This window comes from Gopherus evgoodei, chromosome 2 (assembly GCF_007399415.2).
Source record: "Gopherus evgoodei ecotype Sinaloan lineage chromosome 2, rGopEvg1_v1.p, whole genome shotgun sequence".
Lineage (NCBI taxonomy): Eukaryota > Metazoa > Chordata > Testudines > Testudinidae > Gopherus > Gopherus evgoodei.
The window spans coordinates 248184610-248206814 of NC_044323.1; positions in this window are offsets into that span (position 1 = coordinate 248184610).

Consider the following 22205-nt stretch of genomic DNA (forward strand, 5'->3'; position numbering starts at 1 on the left):
ATTAATGGGATTCCTGTGCATGTGAGAATTGCAGGATTAGGGCCTAACTCCTCCCACCATAGCAAGTCTTACTACTGGGGCAGCTTTTCTGTGATAATTCTTAAGTGTGTGACATCACTTCAACAGGATCTCTCAGTAAAGACTGTCCAGGGTGGAAAACAGGAGTTGATTTAGCTATGCAGATCCTTAATCTTTTTTTCTAAAGGCCTTTCTGTTTTCCTTTCTACAACTCCCCTGTGTGCTGGAAATGACCCAAGATAGAATGTTCTCAAGATTAGAGAAAGTAACATTATAGAACCATGAAATTTCTATTATAGCCATAAAACAGTTGGATACTTGTGTTTTAAATACATCTGAATCTATTTAAAATAGAGATTTAATTTGCTGATATCAAAAGCATCAACCATCTCTTTATACTTTGGATAAGTTTAGGAAAATTGCTGTAATGCTTCGGAGGTCATTAGCCACCTTCTCAAATGAAAGCTTCTTAAGGAAAGAAGATCATCTTAAACCAGCTTAAGAGTTCATTAAGGTTCCACTCCTGCTCCCATTGAAGTGCATAACAGAATTTCCACTGACCTCAGTGGTGCAGGATCAAGCCTTGAATCACCATGAAAGCTATGCACTAGACAATGATTGCATGAAAAACAGCCAATAAATGAACTAATAAAAGTCAAGTATTTAGAAATAATGGAATATAATACTCATAAGCAGATAAGATTTGTGCTACTTTTGCACATAGTTTTGAGGAGAAAGAATCATCATGACTATCACTATTTTAGCCCCATGAAACAGTAACACAGAAGTGTGGAAAAATGTTTCCTCACTGTTCCATCCTGAGGGAAAGCACTGATCCAACTCCTCTTGAAGTCAGTGTGAGTCTTTCCATTGTACTCAAAGGGCACTAGAACAGATCCACAAAGAAAAAGTTGCTAGTGGCAAAAGACAGAAGCTTCTCTAAGAGAGCAAGGAATTCTGAAGCATCTTCATTGGTGCTGTAAATTTGACAATTATATATTAGTCCTCATGCGTACAGGGAAAAGAGAAGAAAGTGCATGTCCTGGCAAAAGGAAGACAAAGAAAAAAGTAAATATTATTAAAGTGTGTTGTTGTAATATAAAAAGTTGTAAATCAGTGAAAATGTAACATTACCCTTTGATCTCAATACATTATTTTCAATATGTGAAAGTTCCTACTACAAATCTTTCACTCTTCTGTTTGTGTTGGTTATAGCTTTGCTTTTTGCAGTCACACCCAGCACACACAAAGGAATTCTGAGAATTAGAATGCTAAAATAGCACTTAATTTATATCTAATGCAAAAATCCCTGTTACATCAATGGCCTCATTTCTGATTTAGAAAACAGAAAGATATGAAATAAATGAGGTAGCCAATTTTCAGAATAGGTTACGTTCATTCTGAATTACCTATACTTTCTATTAGGAGATGTAGACAAGCACGTCCTTGCTTGCTGTACAATTAGCCGGAGGCTTCTTATTTTGCAACCAAGTGTCCTTTTATTTCCCAGTGTTCATTCCCACCACCATCTATATACAATTCTACGTACAAGTCAATTGCAGTTAGATAGCCAGCCAGGGGACAGCTAGTGCCTGTTGCTAGCTAGGAGCAGCAGTTCCTTACTCCTGTTTCCGTTTCCCCCCACCCACCCTTTGCTTCCTTCCTGTCAGCTTTATAGGCCTTCCTCTCAGCAGGCTCCAGGTGATTGCTCTTAGGTTCCTTTAATGAGCCACACCCTACCGGCTCCAATCAGTTCCCCTGTATGGGAGCTGCGCTTGCAGGTTCTGAGCTAACACAGGGGCTAGTTCAGTGCCTCTTAGGCCAGCACCCTGTTACAGAAGGCCAAAAAATAAAGGAGGTAGGGGAGAGAGAGGGAGAGAAAGAAAGAACAAAAGTAAAGCTGCCTTGAGCAGGGCCGGCTCCAGCCATTTTGCCGCCCCAGGCCAGCGGCACACCGTGGGGGCGCTCTGCCGCTCGCCGGTCCGCGGCTCCAGTGGACCTCCCGCAGGCGTCCCTGCGGAGGGTCCGCTGGTCCCACGGCTCCGGTGGAGCATCCACAGGCACGCCTGCGGGAGGTCCACCAGAGCCACCTGCCGCCCTCCCAGCAACCTGCAGAGTGCCCCTCGTGGCATGCCGCCCCAAGCACATGCTTGGCGCACTGGGGCCTGGAGCCGCCCTGGCCTTGAGAGAGCACAGTACGTGTGTGTGTCTTCTCTAATATTTTGCCCTGAAACAACATAAGATGGTTGCCTGTGCCTGCAGAAACCAGAGTCCTTAGAGAGTTAGAGGTACAGTACATAAAAATCCAAAGAATAAGAGTGGCATAGCAACCCCCATCAGCAACCACATTCCAAAGGATAAGAGACCATCTTACCGACTAATCAGTTCACATATTGCATTTTTAGATCAAAGCCGCTATTTAGATCTAAAGCAGCACAGAAAGCTGACTCATTGTCATAGGTATTGCAAGATTCTCTAATATTAGTAGTTCGGACATTCTGTACTGGGCCTACCACAGCTCATCTAGATGCTATTATCCCAACATACTACTGTGTAGGTTTAGAATAGGATTTCAGTCTCTCAGCATTTTGGTTTCTTTGTGGAGCTAATGTATTTTGTTATGATTTGATAAAAGTCACCTTGATATAATTTTGCTGCAGTTCCCCACTGCACAATAACCATGTTATTACAATATCTCAACAGAACACAGAAATGGAAAATGTGTTTCTGTTGCCAGTGCAATTTGCCATTTGAGACTGCTTGGTATAACCCTATAAATCCTGTACATATGTATGAGCATGTGCCAAACTCAAAATAAATAAGACTTGTTTGCTGATAAACTTAATCCAGCATAAAAATGAAGCAGAATTGTAATGAAAAAAAGCGTGATGTGTGAATCATGCAGGGTTCGGTTCTTGAGGGATTAGCCACTTTTAGTTTACAGTCTCAAACTTCCAAGTGAACAACGCTTCTTCTTCTTCACCTCCTGAGTCTTCAGGGACTCAGACTACCTTCTCACTCCACCTTCAGAGGGACTTCCAAGCATAGTCATTGTCCCCTGCAAACTTCATCATTTTCTGGTAGTTGGGTTGGAAGCCATCAAAACCTCCTGCAGGGCAAAGAAAGAAGAAAACTCTCTTATTTCAGCCAGCTGTGCACAAAGCCTTTAGGGCAGATGGCCCTAATAAGGCCTGTCATGATATCTAGGGAACTCTCAAGGATTCCTCGACAATTGCATTTTAAGAACTATGGAGCTTCTCTCCCTTCTATATGATAGTTAGGGAAGCCCCAAAGGTTCCCCAGCTACTATTCTAGGCCTTATAGTCTGTCCCTGGGATTAGTGCAGAGCCCGCTACAACATGAGAATGAATATTTGCCCCTCCTGCTACCCGGACTGTGGGGAAAATAGGCCTCTTCCTGAGCTCTTCAGAACCATTTTAGTTCAGGCATTGGCCCTGCCTCATAATCCATTGCCTCTCGAAAAGTTAGAAGATGGGGCACATGAACTGATGGCACTTTTCTATAATGCAGCAAAAATGGGGATGAGGCAATTGAGCCACCCAATGACGGCAACAGCAGAAAAGGGGTGCTGTGATTTGATGTTAAAGTAAGATGCAGACCAGCTACAGGAAGAAGGAAAGTTGGCCAGAGGCCAAGAAGAATATTTCCTGGCTGTACAAGGTTTCCCTTATGAGATTTGCAAAATATTGCAACCTTAAATCCAAGCTCAATTTGAACCAAATTATAGCTCACTGCAAACATTTCCCATGTCTTACACAATGTGTGTTTTGTATAAGAAAAAGGAATTATGCAACATCTTACAAGGCTAAGAATAAGTATTATCTTCCTTGTTAAAAATTATAACAATAAAAAGTAACATCTAATAGAAATTTGTGCAGTTTGTCTAGAGAATATCCTGGCAATTACAAGCCAGTAAATTCATTAACAGGCAAATTGGTTGAAACTATAGTAAAGAACAGAATTATCCAGACACATAGATGAACACAATATGTTGGGGAAGAGTCAACACAGCTTTTCTAAAGGGAAATCATGCCTCACCAGTCTATTAGAATTCTTTGAGGGGTTCAACAAACATGTGGACAAGGGTGGATAAGACAGTTACTCACCTTTGTAACTGTTGTTCTTCGAGATGTGTTGCTCACATCCATTCCAGTTAGGTGTGCGCGCCGCGCGTGCACGTTCGTCGGAAACTTTTTACCCTAGCAACTCCAGTGGGCCGGCAGGTCGCCCCCTGGAGTGGCGCCGCCATGGCACCCAATATATATCCCTGCCGGCCCGCCCGCTCCTCAGTTCCTTCTTGCCGGCTACTCCGACAGTGGGGAAGGAGGGCGGGTGTGGAATGGATGTGAGCAACACATCTCGAAGAACAACAGTTACAAAGGTGAGTAACCGTCTTTTCTTCTTCGAGTGATTGCTCACATCCATTCCAGTTAGGTGACTCCCAAGCCATACCTAGGCGGTGGGGTCGGAGTGAGATGTCGCGGCACGGAGCACTGTAGTTCCGAAGGCCGCATCCTCCCTCGACTGCTGGACCAGGGCGTAGTGGGAAGCAAAGGTGTGGACCGATGACCAGGTCGCTGCCCGACAGATTTCCTGGATGGGCACACGGGCGAGGAAAGACAGCGACGACGCCTGCGCCCTGGTAGAATGCGCAGTCACACGGCCCGTAGGGACATGGGCCAAGTCATAACAGGCCCTGATACAGGACGTAACCCAAGAGGATACCCTCTCGGAGGAGATAGGAAGCCCTTTCATACGATCTCCTACCGCCACGAAAAGCTGGGGGGATTTTCGGAAGGGTTTGGTCCTCTCTATGTAGAACGCGAGAGCCCTACGGACATCCAGCGAGTGGAGCTGCTGCTCCCTGCCTGAGGAGTGAGGTTTTGGGAAAAAAACCGGAAGGAAAATCTCTTGGTTGACATGGAAGGCTGAGACCACCTTGGGCAGAAAAGCAGGGTGTGGTCTCAGCTGCACCTTGTCTTTGTGGAAGACCGTATATGGGGGGTCTACCACAAGAGCTCGGAGTTCCGACACCCGTCTAGCTGAGGTGATAGCTACTAGAAAGGCAGTCTTCCAAGAGAGGTAGAGCAGGGAGCAAGTAGCTAACGGCTCAAAGGGGGGCCCCATGAGCCGGGACAACACCAGGTTAAGATCCCAGGTTGGAGCAGGGGGACGGACGTTAGGGAATAAACGTTCCAGCCCTTTAAGGAATCTCGACACCGTCGGGTGAGAAAAAACGGAGCGACCGTCCGCACCCAGGTGAAAGGTGGAGATAGCTGCTAGGTGGACTCGCAACGACGATAAGGCCAGACCTTGCCCTTTGAGGGACCAAACATAGTCTAAGATTTCGGTTACCGAAACTTCCATAGGGCGGAGATTTCTCTCTACGCACCAACAGGAGAAGCGTTTCCATTTTGCCGAATATGTGGCTCTTGTGGACGGTTTCCTGCTGCTCAAGAGCACCTCCCTCACAGGCGTGGAGCAGCGCAGCTCGGAACCAGTCAGCCACGCAGGAGCCACGCCGCTAGGTGCAGCGACTGCAGGTCTGGGTGACAGAGGGTCCCGTGGTCCTGGGTGATCAGATCCGGATGAAGGGGCAGGGGAACAGGGTCGGCTACGGCCAAGTCCAGCAGCATGGTGTACCAGTGCTGCCTGGGCCATGCCGGGGCCACCATGATCACGAGAGCCCTGTCTCTGCGCACCTTCAGAAGGACCTTGTGGACCAGAGGGAACGGGGGAAACGCATAGTACAGGTGGGTCGACCACTGGATGAGGAAGGCATCCGCTATCGACCCCGGCTCCCTGCCCTGAAAGGAGCAGAACGCTTGGCACTTCCTGTTCCCCTTGGACGCGAAGCGGTCCACCCGGGGATAACCCCACCTCCGGAAAATGGAGAGAGCGACGTCCGGGCGAAGGGACCACTCGTGTGACAGGAAGGATCTGCTCAATCGATCCGCCAGCGTGTTCCGTACTCCAGGGAGGAAAGAAGCCCTGAGGTGAATGGAGTGGGCTACGCAAAAGTCCCAGAGTCGTATCGCCTCGAGGCACAGGGAGGAGGACCTGGTGCCGCCCTGCTTGTTGATATAGTACATGGTCGTCGTGTTGTCCGTGAACACGGCGACACAACGACCCTGAAGCTGATGACAGAACGCTTGACAAGCAAGGCGGACCGCTCTCAACTCCCGCATGTTGATGTGTAGCCACACCTCCTGCTGAGACCACCGGCCCTGTGTCCGCAGGGTCCCTAGGTGGGCCCCCCCAGCCTAGATCTGAGGCATCCATTGTCAGGGATACCGAGGGCTGAGAGGGGTGGAAGGGAAGACCCGCACATAATACGGACTGGTCTAGCCACCAGTCGAGAGAATCTAAGGCCTTCTGGGGGATTGTGACTAACATGTCTAACGGTTGCCTTGCCGGCCTGTAATGACTGATAAGCCACAGCTGGAGAGGCCTCATGCGGAGCCGAGCGTAGTCGGTCACAAAGGTGCAAGCCGCCATGTGGCCTAACAGGGTTAGACATGTCCTCACTGACGTCAATGGGGCTGACCGCAAACGTTGAACGATCGCCACCATGGTCTGGAACCGTTGCAGAGGCAGCGAGGCCCTGCCCACAGTGGCATCCAGGACGGCCCCGATAAATTCCACCTTCTGAGTGGGCCTCAGGGTGGACTTGTCTGTGTTTATCAAGAGGCCCAGACTTGCAAACATGCCGGTGATCACGCGGACATGGCTGTTGACTTGTTGTTCCGACGTGCCCCGAATCAACCAGTCGTCCAGATAAGGGAACACGTGGACATGGTTGCGCCGAAGATGCGCCACGACAACTGCCATGCATTTTGTAAACACCCTCGGGGCCGTGGATAGGCCAAATGGGAGGACTGCAAATTGATAATGAAGAGTCCCCACAACGAAGCGGAGGAAGCGTCTGTGGCGCGGCCAAATGGCAATGTGGAAATACGCGTCCTGCATGTCGAGGGCGGCGTACCAGTCTCCCGGATCCAGGGATGGAATAATGGTCCCCAGGGGTACCATGCGGAACTTCAACTTCACGAGGTATTTGTTGAGCTCTCGCAGGTCGAGGATAGGCCTGAGGCCCCCCTTGGCCTTGGGGATCAGAAAGTAGCGGGAATAAAACCCCTTGCCTTTCTCGCTTTCCGGAACCGCCTCTATAGCTCCTTTGCTGAGGAGCGTCTGCACCTCCTGCCGAAGGAATTGCTCGTGAGAGGGGTCCCTGAAGAGGGACGAGGAAGGAGGGCGGGAAGGAGGAAATGAAACAAACTGCAGGCGGTATCCCGTCTGCACCATGCTTAAGACCCAGCGGTCCGATGTTATTTGGGACCACGCCGGGAGGAAAAACGAAAGGCGGTTGGAAAACGGGGGGGAAGGATCCATAGGGGAAACTGTTACTGCGCCCTCGGGCGCACCTTCAAAATGAAGGCTTAGGTCCAGGCGGGGGTTTTGAGGAGCCTTGGTTCTGCCCCCCTTGGTTCCCCGAGTGCCTGCTCCTTCCGTTCCTGCTGCGGCGCCTGTAAAGGTCCTGCCGCTGGCGGAACTGGGAAAACGGCCTGCGTTGTTGTTGTTGCTGCGACCTAAAGGGTCTACGCTGCGTCACGGGGGTGTGCATCCCGAGGGACCGCATAATGACCCGGTTGTCTTTCAGACTCTTGAGTCTGGGGTCTGTCTTGTCAGAGAACAAGCCCTGGCCTTCGAAAGGAAGGTCCTGTATAGTATGCTGGAGCTCCGGCGGAAGGCCAGAAACCTGCAGCCAGGAGATGCGACGCATCGTAACTCCTGACGCGAGGGTACGGGCAGCCGAGTCCGCAGCGTCCAAGGAGGCTTGCAAGGCCGTGCGTGCGACCTTCTTGCCTTCGTCCAAGATGGCCGCAAACTCTTGGCGAGCATCCTGTGGCAGCAGCTCCTTAAATTTGTCCACTGCCACCCAGGAATTAAAGGCATATCTGCTCAGCAGGGCCTGCTGGTTGGAGACCCTGAGCTGCAGCGCCCCAGCCGAATACACCTTACGGCCAAGGAGGTCCATCCGCCTGGCTTCTCTGGATTTGGGGGCTGGAGCCTCCTGGCCATGACGCTCCCTATCGTTCACTGATTGCACCACCAGTGAACCCGGAGTTGGGTGTACATGGAGATATTCGTATCCCCTAGAAGGGGCCATGTACTTCCTCTCGACGCCTTTCGCTGTCGGAGGGATGGAGGCCGGGGACTGCCAGATGGTGTTGGCGTTGGCCTGGATGGTCCGTATAAAGGGCAGGGCGACCCTGGTGGGAGCATCAGAAGAGAGGATGGTTACAATTGGATCCTCTATCTCCGAGACCTCCTCTGCCCGCAGACTCAGATTTTGAGCCAATCGCCTGAGGAGGTCTTGGTGCGCCCTGAGATCCAGCGGGGGGGGACTGTTGGAGGAGGTACCCGCCACCGCCTCGTCCGGGGAGGAGGATGAGGAGACCCCAGGCACGAGAGTGTCTAACTGAGGGTCTTCCTCAGCCCTCGCCTCTGCCTCAGGAGCCACAGCGGAGTCTTGCTGCTTAGACCCTTCCTCCCCTTCCGGGGAGGGAGGGGGGCGAGACAACGAGGCTTCAGGAGCCCTACGCTCCGCAGTCGCCGGTCTAGCAGGGAGCTGCTGGGGGCCCTGGGCCTGATAGTATGCCCAGGGTGTCCAGAATCCCCACTGTTGTGGGCCTCGGTCCTGCAGCGGCAGATCACCGAACAGCGCCGTCTGCCGGTCGGTGCCCAGCGCATACCCGCTGTCCGTCTGGGAGGATACGGACGGCTGTCTAGAGGGCCATGGAGGGGCCGACCCTGGATGGTAAGGGTCTGCGCGGGCCGGCACGGAGGATCGTCTCGGTGCCGGGAGTCATATCGGTGCCGGGTTCTGTCGCGGTGCCGGGATCCTGATCGGTACCGGGCGCCGCTTCGGTGCCGGGACCTGCCAGCGGCTCGGTGCTGGGAGGTCGACCGAGACCTGCCACCGGCTCGGTGCCGGGAGGTCGACCGAGACCGGGACCTGCCATCGGCTCGGTGCCGGGAGGTCGACCGGTGCGGCGAGTAGCGTCGGGACCTGCTCCTGGAATCGCGGTGCCGGTCTCGGCGACTGAAACCTGACCGCGATCGTCTCGATGTCGACCGGTGCCGCGAGTGCGACCGGTACCGCTGAGGGGAGCGGTGCCGGGACTGCGAGCGGCGGCGGGACCTGGAGCGCCCAAGACGTCGGGACCTGGATCGTGAACGAGATCTTCTGGGCGGTGCCGACATCATGGGCTTGCCTCTGGACACAACCCGCACCGGAGGTACCGGGGGTGGCAGCCGAGTGGGCTCAGTCAGGGCTATGAGGTCCCGAACCGAGGCGAAGGTCTCCGGTGTGGATGGGACCATTATCTCAACCCCAGATCTCATGGGGGAGCTCGGCGGTACCGGACTCGACGGACCCGCTGGGCCCGGAGTCGACGGTGCCGGCGGCGCCGCGGCTGATGTCGAGGCCGGGCGCTCTAGCCGGGTCTGCCTGGCCGGAGTATTGGCCTTGGTTCTGACTCCGGTGCCGGAGAGGGTCGGTGCCGGGGAGTCTTCTCTGTGCCGGTGCGATCCGGTGCCGGCGCCGAGATCACGGCCTGCGAAGCCGTCGGGTCAAGTGCCGCCTCCATGAGGAGAGTCCGGAGCCTTTGATCCCTCTCCTTCTTTGTCCTTGGCTTAAAAGCCTTACAGATGCGGCACTTGTCAGATCTGTGCGATTCCCCGAGGCACTTCAGGCACGCTTCGTGGGGATCGCTGGTAGGCATGGGCTTCTTGCAGGCCGCACACTGTTTGAAGCCCGGCGAAACAGGCATGAGCCTGGCGCCGGGTGCCGGGAAGGGCTAAGCCCCCGGCGAAGAACTACTTAACAACTATTTAACTTAACTATCTACTTAACCAACTAATTAACAACTATAATGGACTAGAGATGAACGATAGATAAACGATAGAGAACTAGGAGAGCTAGGGACGTGGAGGACAGCTATGCCGCGCTCCACAGCTCCAACGACCGACACGGCGGTAAGAAGGAACTGAGGAGCGGGCGGGCCGGCAGGGATATATATTGGGCGCCATGGCGGCGCCACTCCAGGGGGCAACCTGCCGGCCCACTGGAGTTGCTAGGGTAAAAAGTTTCCGACGAACGTGCACGTGCGGCGCGCACACCTAACTGGAATGGATGTGAGCAATCACTCGAAGAAGAACCAGTAAATATTATGTACTTTGACTTTCAGAAAGCCTTGGACAAGATCTCTCAGCAAAAGCTGTTAAGCAAAGAAAGGTATCATAGGATAAGAGGCAAGATCCTCTCATGGATCAGTACCTGGTTAAAAGATAGAAAACAAAAGATAGGAATAAATGGTCAATGTTCATAGTGAAAAGAGGTAAATAGCAGGATCCTTCAAGGATCTGTCCTGAGACCAGTGCTGTTCAACATATTCATAAATGAGCTGGAAAAATGGGTAAAAACAGTGAGGTAGCAAAGTTGCAGATGATACAAAATTGCTCAAGACCATGCCAAAGCAGTCTGCGAAGAGTTACAAAGGGCTCACACAAAACTGCATGACTGGGCAACAAAATGGCAGATGAAATTCAATGGCAATACATGCAAAGTAATGCACATTGGAAAATATAATCACAACAATACATACAAAATAATGAGATCTAAATTAGCTGTTACCACTCAAGAAAAATACCTTGGGGTCATTGAGGAAAGTTCTCTGAAAATATCTGCTCAATATGCAGTGACAGTCAGAAAAGCTAACAGAATGTTAACAATCATTAGGAAAGGGATAGATAATAAGACAGTAAATATCATAATGTCACTATATAAATCTATGGTATTCCCACACTTTGAATACTGCATGCAGTTCTGGTTGACCCATCTCAGAAAAGGTATATTAGAAAAGGAAAAGGTACAGAAAAGAGCAATAAAATGATTAAGGGTATGGAACAGCTTCCATAAGGAGAGAGAAAAAAGACGGGACTGTTCAGCTTGGAAATGATACAGCTGAAGGGGAATATGATAGAGATCTACAAAATTATGAACAGTGTGGAGAAAGTGAATATGGAAGTGTTATTTAACCCTTCACATAACACACAAACCGGGGTCACCCAATGAAATTAATAGGCAGCAGTTTTAGAATAAACATAAGGAAGTATTTCACACAATGCACAGTCAACTTGTGGAACTCATTGCCAGGGAATGTTGTGAAGACCAAAGTAGAATTGGGTTTAAAACATAATTAGATATATTCATGGAGGCTATTAGCCAGAATGGTCAGAGATGCAGCCGCACGCTCCAGGTGCCCCTAAGTCTCTGGCTGCTAGAAGCTGACACTGGACAGCAGGTGATGGATCTCCTGATAAATTGCCCTGTTCTGTTCATTTCCTCCAAAGCATCTATCCCCGACCACTGTCAGATCACAGGCTACTGAGCTAGCTGCACCATTGGTCTGATCAAGTGTGATGGGATTTCCTCCTTGCTTGCAGTGTCTCCTCATGGCTGTCCTGGGGATCAGCTTTCCCAGATGTTTTGCTCTCCTCAGCTTTCTCTCTACCCATCTTCTTCTCTATCTGCAGCCTCTCTCCCCCTCTCAGAGTGGTAGCTTCTGGTTTGTGGCTTGTCCCTCCAGCCAGGTCACTAAGTTCCTCCCCTTCCAGGGAAATCACAGTCCTTCTGGACCAGCTGCCAGCTGACGTCTCCAAGACTCGGTGCCACTACCCCAGTGGTGGTAGGGAAACCCAGGCACACTCTCAACAGTGGGATCCAGCCCAGGGACCCTGTAACATGCAGCCAAGGCCTGTACTGTCTTAGTCCTTGCTGCTGCTTCCTTGGGCTTCTTCCAACATAGCTGACTTCCACCTCTCTTTGGGTTTGCCAGCCACTCTCCCTCCCCTCAGGAAGTGACTACAGACTCCTTTCTTGCAGCCCTTCTTGCAGCTCATGGGATTTTTACATGATCCTCCTGTTCCTGCCCAGCTATGCCTGCCTCCAATTAGTGGCCTCCTTGTAGCCTCTCTCTCTCCCCTACTGGCTGCTTAATTGGTCATTAGGCTCACCTGGCCTAATTTTCCCTCTCAGGGGCCAGTGGGGAATACACCCCCATCACAACAAGTATGGCCATTCTCATGTTCAGTACATTGGTTAATAATTTGGATAAAAACCTCAGTTGGCATATATCAGTGTAAGTCCATCAACATCAGCGGAGGTATGTTGACTTACGTCAGCTAAGGATCTGGCCCCGTGTCTCTTTATTAGTAAAATATCCAATATGGCAATAAAACAAAACAGGCCTTTTGATTCCATTTCCATTATAGATGCTAGAGTAGTAAATCCCAGCTTTATAACAACACTAGCTGTCCCTAACAGACGAGCACCCGTCTGGTGTGATGGAATTTTATTGGTAGACTTTATATATATAATTTACTGATGGTGCTATAGCCACAGCAATCATAATGAAAACAATTGATTCATAAGGCAACATTTTGAAAAAGTGGGCACTCAAAGGAAGTTTTGCCTGCAAAAATATGCAAGCACCATTTTTATGGGCAAAACCTGCATTGGGGCAAACAAGCCGGTATTTGCCTGCCTATGTACCCATTTTTCAATAATGGCCATTTTGTGCAAAAATGGCATGCAGAGGGCCACATGCATTTTGTAGGTACATATTAGACAACTGCGCCTGTGACTCTGAGCCACAATGACTGTTCTAATAAATGTGAAAAATAATACTCTCTCCTAATGTTTTCTTTGGGAACATGAGGTTATAGTTGTATTCTTTAGTCAAAAACAAATGTGAACACTCCTAACACATTGACTTCTTAATTCCAGTTAATCTTTCTCAGCAACTATTAAAAGCACATTAATTCAATTTGCTGTATGATGTATGGCTTTCATTTAATTGCTGGTCTGCTTCAGTATTTCTGAGGGTCATCCCCAAGGCATTATTATGACTAGCACAGAAAATATGTATTGTAGAAAAGGGCTGCACAGCTCTAGAAAGAAAAATGTTTAGAAAACCATTTGCATTAGGCACCAAGGAATCCCCAAGCCCTACAAGTTACTGTACAGCAGACCATTACGAAAAGCTAAACAGAAAATTCCATATGAAAGGATCTTCTCTTCATGATCCAGTTGCCTTTATTTTTTCTACTGAGTAAGCCATTGGGAAGTGAATTAGGATTTGTTTTAAAAGGAGCAAGAAGGGAGCAAAGTTTATTGGTGAATTCTGCGGACCCACTGTTTGTTTGCCTCAAGACTCATTCTGGAATTATACACTATGGTGTATTGCCTTTGTAAAACGATAGGTAGGAAATAAAATATTTTTCTGGCTGATTCCTTCCAGCTTTCCACTAGATTTATTCCGATTTCTTCTAATGTCATTTTCCAGAAAAACAAATTTTCCAAGGAAAGTTTGTGAGCTCACATTCTCTCTTCCTATTTTTATCGGTAAGAAACGCACATCAGGAAGTCATATCTTATAATTTAGTGATGATTCAACCAAGGACTGTGTGCAGCCAATCAGAGGAGCTATTGACTGTATACATTATTTAATGGGAGGACAAAGTGCCATAATGCAGGGTTGTGCCTGAGAATGCAAACACTGGGAGTTCAAGTAACGTCTCCTACAGGAACTGGAACCAGTTATCAGCAAGCATTATCAGACACATTAAGGAGTAAGCATTCCACTTCACCTGCTCAGAATTTTAAGAACAATGCCCATTATTGACTGGGTGGAGGAGAGTGGTCAATGAGATCATATGTATTATGGGTCAAGAGGAGGGATAAAGCATAGAACTGAGATTCAATAGGTCTTGGTTTGTCTCCTAGTTCTGCCACACAATTGCTGGGTGAATTTGGAAAAGTTACTTAGGACCAAATTCACAAAGCAGCTAAATGTCCCTTTAGGTGCCTAAGTCCAGCATTTAGGTGCCACTGCCAGTCTCATAACCACCACTCAGCTGCTTCCTAACCCTAGTGGAGTCTAAGGGCGAATCTGCACTATTGTTTAAATCACTCTAACCTACATTGCTCAGGGGTGTGAAAAAGACACCCCCAGAGCGACGCAAGTTACAGCGACCCAAGCACTATCCACATGGGTGCTACGTTGTCAGGACAGCATCTCCAGCTGACATAGCTTCCACCTTTCCCGGAGGTGGAGTAATTATGCCAATGGGAGAGCGCTCTCCTATCATCATGGAGCGTCTTCACCAGACATGCTACAGCAGCGCAGCTGCATCAGTACAGCTGCACCAATGTAGTACTTCTAGTGTAGACCTGCCCTAAGTTTCTGCTGGTTGCTATTTGCGAAGCCACCTAAATCCGGACAGCATCCCTCTGCTAATGAGCAGATTGGAATTCTCAAACTAGTTACTATCCCACCTATTTTGCCAGTGAGGCCTGCTCCTGTAGGTGATCTCACCATGTGCCTACAGTGGGCACATGTGTAGAATACCTAATAGCCCACTGGTTAGAGCAGTCACCTGGGAGATCCAGATTTGAATCCCCACTGTGCCTGATTTGGAACACAGACTTGAACCCAGGTCTCATGCATCTGAAATGAGTCACTGGGGTCTATTGGCTGGTCTTTGTGTGTGTGTGTTTGTGAGTAAGGACTGACTCTAAGAGAAGGTTCATGACTGAGAATCCCAGATGGAGGGAGGTCCCTATCTCTGGTGCCTAATGGGATCTAAGTACCTAAACAAGGCATTTAAAGTACCTTTGTGAATCTAGGCCCTAATCCCAACTCTTTTACTCTGCATCTCACTCCTGCCTAGCTTAGGTGGCTCCCAACTCAGCTTGCAGGCTTCGTTAGGCACCTAACTCTTCCCATGCCTTATACAGGGAACCTAACTTGGGGCGGAAAATTCCACTAGGTAACAGGGCACCTAGGAGTTAGACAGGCTTATAAGGCCTAAGAGTCAATCTGGCCCTTAGCCGCGTCATGCTTAAATTTTCCTGATATCAGATGCAAATTTGAGAGAATATTTTTGTGCCTCCTAGAGGTGCTGTGAATTGTAATTCACTGTCTGTCAAATACTTTAAAAGCCTTAGATGGATGGCATTATAGCTGTGCCAAGAATTAGAAGTCCTCCCTTAGCAAAGACATTCTTCTCTTCACCCTAGGAGTGGTGGCAGGAACTCTCTTCAGACCTATCACATGAAGGAGGCTCTGGCAGCTAAGAAAAATGGAGTAGGGCCCCTTTGAAGGCCACATCTTCCCTCCTTGTGTGGAGCACCTATAGCAAATCTGGGCCCCTTTTCACACTCACACAGGTCTGGTAGCAGGATGATAGAGACCATCTCATCAGCTACCACATATATCTTTAAGCTCCTAATTTACAGTAATACTTGAGGGCCAACAAAAATCCACTTTATGGAAAATTCTGCTGAAGTTTCTCTTTCGAATCTGCAAAATCTTGCAAATCATCAGTTTTATATATTGCTATAAACACGGTTCACCAACACATTGCTAATGCTTACTCATACTCTGCAGCACTGCCTAGCTGGAGGTGAATTTCTTTACTCTAGGCAAACAGTAAAATATCTGCCCCCCATCCCCAGAACATAGGGTAGGGAGGGACAGATAACCATTCACAAAAACAGTTACTAAATATTTTGCTGCTCCAGGAAACCATTTGATCTGCCTATACAGTAGAGACGGCTCCACCCTCATGGTCAACTTTTCAATTTTTAGGAATTTAAATTAACTAAAATCTAGTGAGCTTTGAACCTTTCCAAGATTAGGGAAAAACCATGACTCACTTTACCTCTGCAGAACAAAAGTGATAGGTAAGGGAGGTACTGTAGCTTACCTTAAACAAACTTTAAAACCAGAGCTGACTTATTCCTACTGTACATGTTGAAACAACACAGAGTTAATAGTGAGAACAGAGACATGTCTGTTTCAGATTAATGGGCCAGATTTTCAACTGGGGAAAATCAGCATAGCTTAATGATCTTCAGTGGAGCTACATCAAGTTACAGCAGCTGAGAATCTGGCCTGAATGACTTTGCAATGAGTGAATTGTCTTGTTTCTTGAACAAAAAGAATTCAAAAGCTTTCATTAACTGCAAAGTGATTCTGGAGGCTAAAGATTGAAAAGTTTGAACATGTAGTGTGACCCATTTGACAGAGAGAAAGCGATGAAAAAACTAAAGTAGGAGCCTGCAAAATGCTGAGAACCTCCCACTTAAACCATTCAGAGCTGAAAGAGCTCAGCTCCTCCAAGGAATGCTCAGCCCCCAGGCAGGATTGGATCCTAAAACTGCTCTACTCAGCCTCATGATTTGGACTCATTCTAGCCCCAATCCTGCAAACACTTACCCAAGCTCATAGTCCTTTTAAAGTCAATGGGATTACTCTCAGGCTTAAGTACTTTGCTGGATCAAGGACTATCTTTGTACCATAAAGCAGACACATGCCCCTGGGATGATGCAGACTTCCACTGGCATCTATAAGAACTTAAAGATATTTTTCAGAAGAAACATGCTGACAAGAAAAATACTAGCTGCAAGGGCCCCAGACTTCAAAACAACCCATTCCCTAGATTGTATCAAGCTCTATTTGAATTCAAAATTACATGAAAATTAGACTTAAAGGTTAACTGCCAAAGCACAGAAAAAACCTGTGTTATTCTTTCTTGCTTCTTTACGGTGTGCAATACCATCTAATTGTTTTCCCTCAAGAACACCCTGACCTTTTTTTCTACTTGGTTTTTACATTTGAATATCATGCCATCTTTTTCCTTTTCTTTGCCCAGAGGACCCTGAATCTAAATGTCAGACAAGGATGTAACCTGAGCTGCAGGTTTCCCTTCCCCTAATTGAGTCTTGTCTAAGAATGTAGTGTAGACATGTCCTTAGGCTTTTATCCAACAAAGCACTTAGACACATACTTAACTTTGGGCTTGTCTACACTGGCACTTTACCGTGCTTCAACTTTCTTGCTCAGGGGTGTGAACCCCTCAGAGCACTGCAAGTTTCAGTGTTGTAAAGTGCCAGTGTAGACAGTGCACCAGCGCTAGGATCCCTTCTCCCAGCACTGAGAGCCACGCCCCTCATGGAGGTGGTTTATTTAGAGCTCAGCACTCTGCTATGACTACACAAGCCACGTTAAAGTGCTTTGATGTTGCCAGTGAAGTGCCCTAAAACATCAACTTCAGTGGAAGTTCTCAGGTGCTTTAATAATCATCCTTCACCATTCACCTGCAGCTCAGGTTACAACTAGAGCTGGTGGAAAATGGGATTACAATTTCACCCAAAATGTGAAATGTCCAATTTGTTTCTGTTTCACTGAGTTTGAAATGGACCCATTTGCCATTCTTTGCGATTGTCCTTACAAGGTTTCAGAAATTTCATCAGTTTTTTCACAAAATTATTATTGACTTTTTTGTTTACTGAAAACTGCATTTTCTTCCTGAAATCAGTAAAATTTCGATAACACTTTTGTTAAAAAATGTGATAAAAAATGTCCCCAAAAATGTCACAACAAACAGAAAATGCTGGTCACATTGACAGTCTTTCATGAAAAGTTTCATGCTCATTAAAAGCTCCCTTTTGACAGGAAATAAAACCACTTTTTGGTGAATAAAATGTCAACCATTGGTTATTACAATCCCATATGACATTACTGTTCAGGCCCTCTAAACAAGCCAGGTAGAGAAGACAGAAAGGAGCTGATATTGCACACGTAAGAAGACAGACTCCACAAGAGAACTGAAGTACTCATTCAGGGTCTGACTCAGGCTGTACCATTAAAGTCAAAGGGAGTTTTGCCATTCATGTCAAAAGAATGGGAGCCTGCTTCCTTCTGTATTATTTTAGCTATTTGGATCTGTTACAATTATTTTTAGATGTGTTAAAGGAATCTAGTTTATTCTCATATGTTGCTACATCTATTTAGATGTCTGACCTGTCTACATATCTTTCTGTGTTATTCCTAAGGTACGTATCACTGTAGCACTGATGGGCAAGTACAGCAATCAAGAGTCAAGTGGAGCTGCACAAAATTGACTCTGTTCTTCATCTGTCATAGTGACTGGCAACTTTATCCCCTCTCACTGCCTAAAATGTTTTTATGCTTATGTAGTGTTAAGTGTTTACATTGCAGATGATTAATTTGCTTGTTTCATAGGTAATCCATACATCTTTTTATCCTGCTGAGATTATGTGGATTAAATGGATGAAAAAGACAGACAGTAAACTGGTTCGCTATGATCACTATTTACTTTATGCTTTAACTCCATCACACATACAACTCTGTCTGTTATGTAGGTCTTGCGCTGGCCCCCTGCACAGGGATGAACATAAGAATGGCCACATTGGATTAGACCATCTAGTGCAGTATCCAATCTGCTGACGGTGGCTGGGTTCAGAGGGAATGAACAAACAGGGTAATTTTTCAGTGATCCAGCCCCTGTCATTCAGTCCCAGCTTCTGGCAGTTAGAGGCTTAGGGACACCCAGAACATGGGTTGAAAGCCATTGATGCACCTACCCTCCAGGAATTTACCTAGTACTTTTTTGAGCCCAGCTATAGTTTTGGCCTTCACAACATCTCCTGGCAAGGAGTTCCACAGGTTGACTGTGTGCTGTGTAAAGTACTTCCTTTTGTTTGTTTTCAACATGCTGCCTAATAATTTCATTGGGTTATGTGAAGGGGTAAATAACACTTCCCTATTCACTTTCTCCACACTAATCATGATTTATAGACCTCTATCATATCCCCCTTCAGTTGTATCTTTTCCAAGCTGAACAGTCCCAGTCTCTTTTCTCTCTCCTTATGGAAGTTGTTCCATATCCTTAATCATTTTTATTGCTTTTTTCTGTACCTTTTCCATTTCTAATATATCTTTTTTGAGATGGGTCAACCAGAACTGCCTGCAGTATTCAAAGTGTGAGAATATCATAGATTTATATAGAGGCATTATGATATTTACTGTTTTTTATCTATCCCTTTCGTAATGATTACTAACATTCTGTTAGCTTTTCTGACTGTCACATTTATCCACATTGAATTTCATCTGCCATTTTGTTGCCCAGTCACCCAGTTTTGTGAGATCCCTTTGTAACTCTTCCTTGTCAGCTTTGGACTTAACTATCTTGAGTAATTTTGTGTTGCCCGCAAACTTTGCCACCTCACTATTTACCCCTTTTTCCAAATCATTTATGAATATGTTGAACAGCACTGGTCTCAGGGCAGAACCTTGGAGGATCCTGCTATTTGCCTTTCTCCATTGTGAAAACTGATCATTTATTCCCATCCTTTGTTTCCTATTTTTTAACTAATCCATGAGAGGATCTTGCTTCTTATCCCATGACTGCTTTCTTTGCTCGAGAGCCTTTGGTGAGGGATCTTGTCCAAGGCTTTCTGAAAATCCAAGTACACAATATCTACTGGATCACCCTTGCCCGCATGTTTGTTGAACCCCTCAGAGAATTCCAAAAGATTGTTGAAGCATGATTTCCCTTTTCAAAATCTGTGTTGAGCCTTCCCGCAACAAATCATGTTTATGTATTGTATGTACTTTATCGTATTTTCAACCAGTTTGCCTGGTACTGAAATTAAGCTTACCACCCTGTAATTGCCAGGATCATCTCTGAAGCCTTTTTTAAAAAATCAGCATCACATCAGCTATCCTCCAGTCATCTGGTGCATTGGCTGATTTAAGCAATGAATTTTAAGCTTCTGTCTATAAACAAGACTACAGTACTTTGAACAATCAGATCACTTTTCTTTTGCTCCATCTTGAGAGTTGATTGCTCCTGTCTTATTTGATAAATATGGGTTGAAGTCCTGGTCCCACAGAAGTCAGAGGGAATTTTGCCATTGCATTCAATAGGGCCAGGATTTCATCTATGCTGGGTTTTTCCCATACATATTTTATTCTATCTAGGCATATATAAGGTACCAGTCACTGTGGTATCTAGATTTGTTGCTATGGATTAAATGTATTATTCTTTTTGCTAAATAAAAATACATAGAAAGTTGTAGAAAGCCAATCAGAATACAATTTTTAAAATGCTTAGGGTGTTGCCTTTGCACTGTGATGAACTGTAGCAAAAGCTAAGAAAAGTGTTAATCTTTAATACTGGGTATCAAGCTTACTTTAATACTGGGTATCAAGCTTACTTCTTAAACAAAGTTGTATTTAAATATACAGTAGAACCTCAGAGTTCCGAACACTTTGGGAAGAGAGGTTGTTAGTAACGCTGAAAAAAATGTTGTGGTTGTTCTTTCAAAAGTTTACAACCATAGGTGCTGGCTTCCTCCTGGCCTAGGGGGTGCTCAACCCCCCATTCGTCCCTACGCCCTGCCCCCACCCGACCTCTTCCCCCAAGTCCCCACCCCTGCCCTGCCTCTTCTCGCCCCACCACTTCCCCACCCAGTTGCGCCCTTGAGCATGCCGTCCCTGCTCCACCCCCTCCTTCCCAGCACTTCCTGCACACTGCAAAACAGCTGATCACGGCATGTGGCAGGCACTGGGAGGGAGGGGAGGAGTTGATCGGTGGGGCTGCTGGCAGGCGGGAGGCACTGGTGGGGAGCTGGCTGCTGTTGGGTGCTAAGCACCAGCTAATTTGGAGCACCCATGGAGTCGGCCCCTATGTTTACAACTGAACATTGAATTAATACAGTTTTAAAACTTTATTATGCAGAAGAAAAATAATTTAAATGAAATGAGCACAGAAATAGTTTCTTTACTTGTCAAGTTTTTTTTTAAACCTTCCCTTTATTTTTTTAATAGTTTTTGTATAATCCAGTACTGTACTTGCCTTTTTTTTTGTTTGCATACTTCCAGTTCCAAATGAGGTGTGCTGTTGACCAGTCAGGTCATAACTCTGGTGTTTGTAACTCTGAGGTTCTACTGTATTCAGCAAACAGAACACTTTTAGCGTGAGAAAGTTAATTAAGCATAGAAATTGATTCTATGAACAATATTGTTACACAACTACAGTCTGGCAGGCCTTCCAGTGGTATTATTAATGCAATGTTCCAGCCTATTTTCAAAGCTTTACTGTTCAGCTCTACTGCTTAAAGCCCTACGCTTAGTACAACAGGCAACTTGGCCAGATTCTGGATCAGTAATGATGCATTCCTCCTCAGTTCAGAAATGAAATTAGGTCTCCACATCCTCTGAGAGATGTGATGCACGATGTAAAAATGACACTTTCACAAGGCAGCCCCATTGTCACACGCTTATTCAGAGAAAAAACTATTCTAATGACACAGTGCACAAGGCAAGGAAAATAAGCTTTCAGACTACGAGAAACACAGGAATTCTGCTCAAACAGGTGCAGAAACTGACCCAAACACAGGGAAACCTGTTACAAGTCTATATGTAGGCTAAGTACTTTGCCCTTATAATAAAGGACTATATATGAGAGACCTGGCAAAAGTGTGGTATAGGGCAGGCAACTCAGAAAGGCCTAGGCAGAATATTTGGTGGGGCTCCCTCTTGCTGATGCAAATAGATGTAGCATATGCCACCTCCTAGCAGGTACTGCTGATCACAGCATATACACAGCAGATGGTATAAGCTATGTCCGTTTGGGGCCCCTAATCACAGTGGGGGTCCTAGTCAACCGCCTTTCCTGGTGTTTTCAAAAGAGTGCTAGGAGTATTTCTGTCCTTGCAAGGGTCCCTGCTGGATCCTCTTCCTCCACAACTCACTTGTACAATACAAGGCTGGATTTTACCTGAAGTGATCAGTGAGTTTGCTGAGAAAAGAATCCTGCCCCATGTTTCCCCACTTCAAGGCAGAAACTGTGGAGTGCATAGGTAGCAGAAGCATGGCCTGTCCATGTCCCAGTACCCAGAGATCTCTTTGTGGGAAAATGTTTGTCAGTCCTGACCTGTGGTCTTGGGACATCCATAATTAACCTGCTCACCCAACAGTGCAGATGGAATGTTGATGGCTACATAGTGAAGGAACACCTGCCTTTTTTTCTCTGGCAGCTAACTAAAGGCTAGTTGTCCCCAACCCCTGGCCCAAGGAAGGTGTTTCTATAGCTGACGCAGGCACCTGAGGCAGAAAAACTAAAAATCAGAAGAGAGAAGCAGAAAAAGAAATATAGGGAAAGGTTTTTGTAAGACTCTCTTTATTGTCATGGCATTTTGAAAGTTGCAAAGAGCATTTACCATA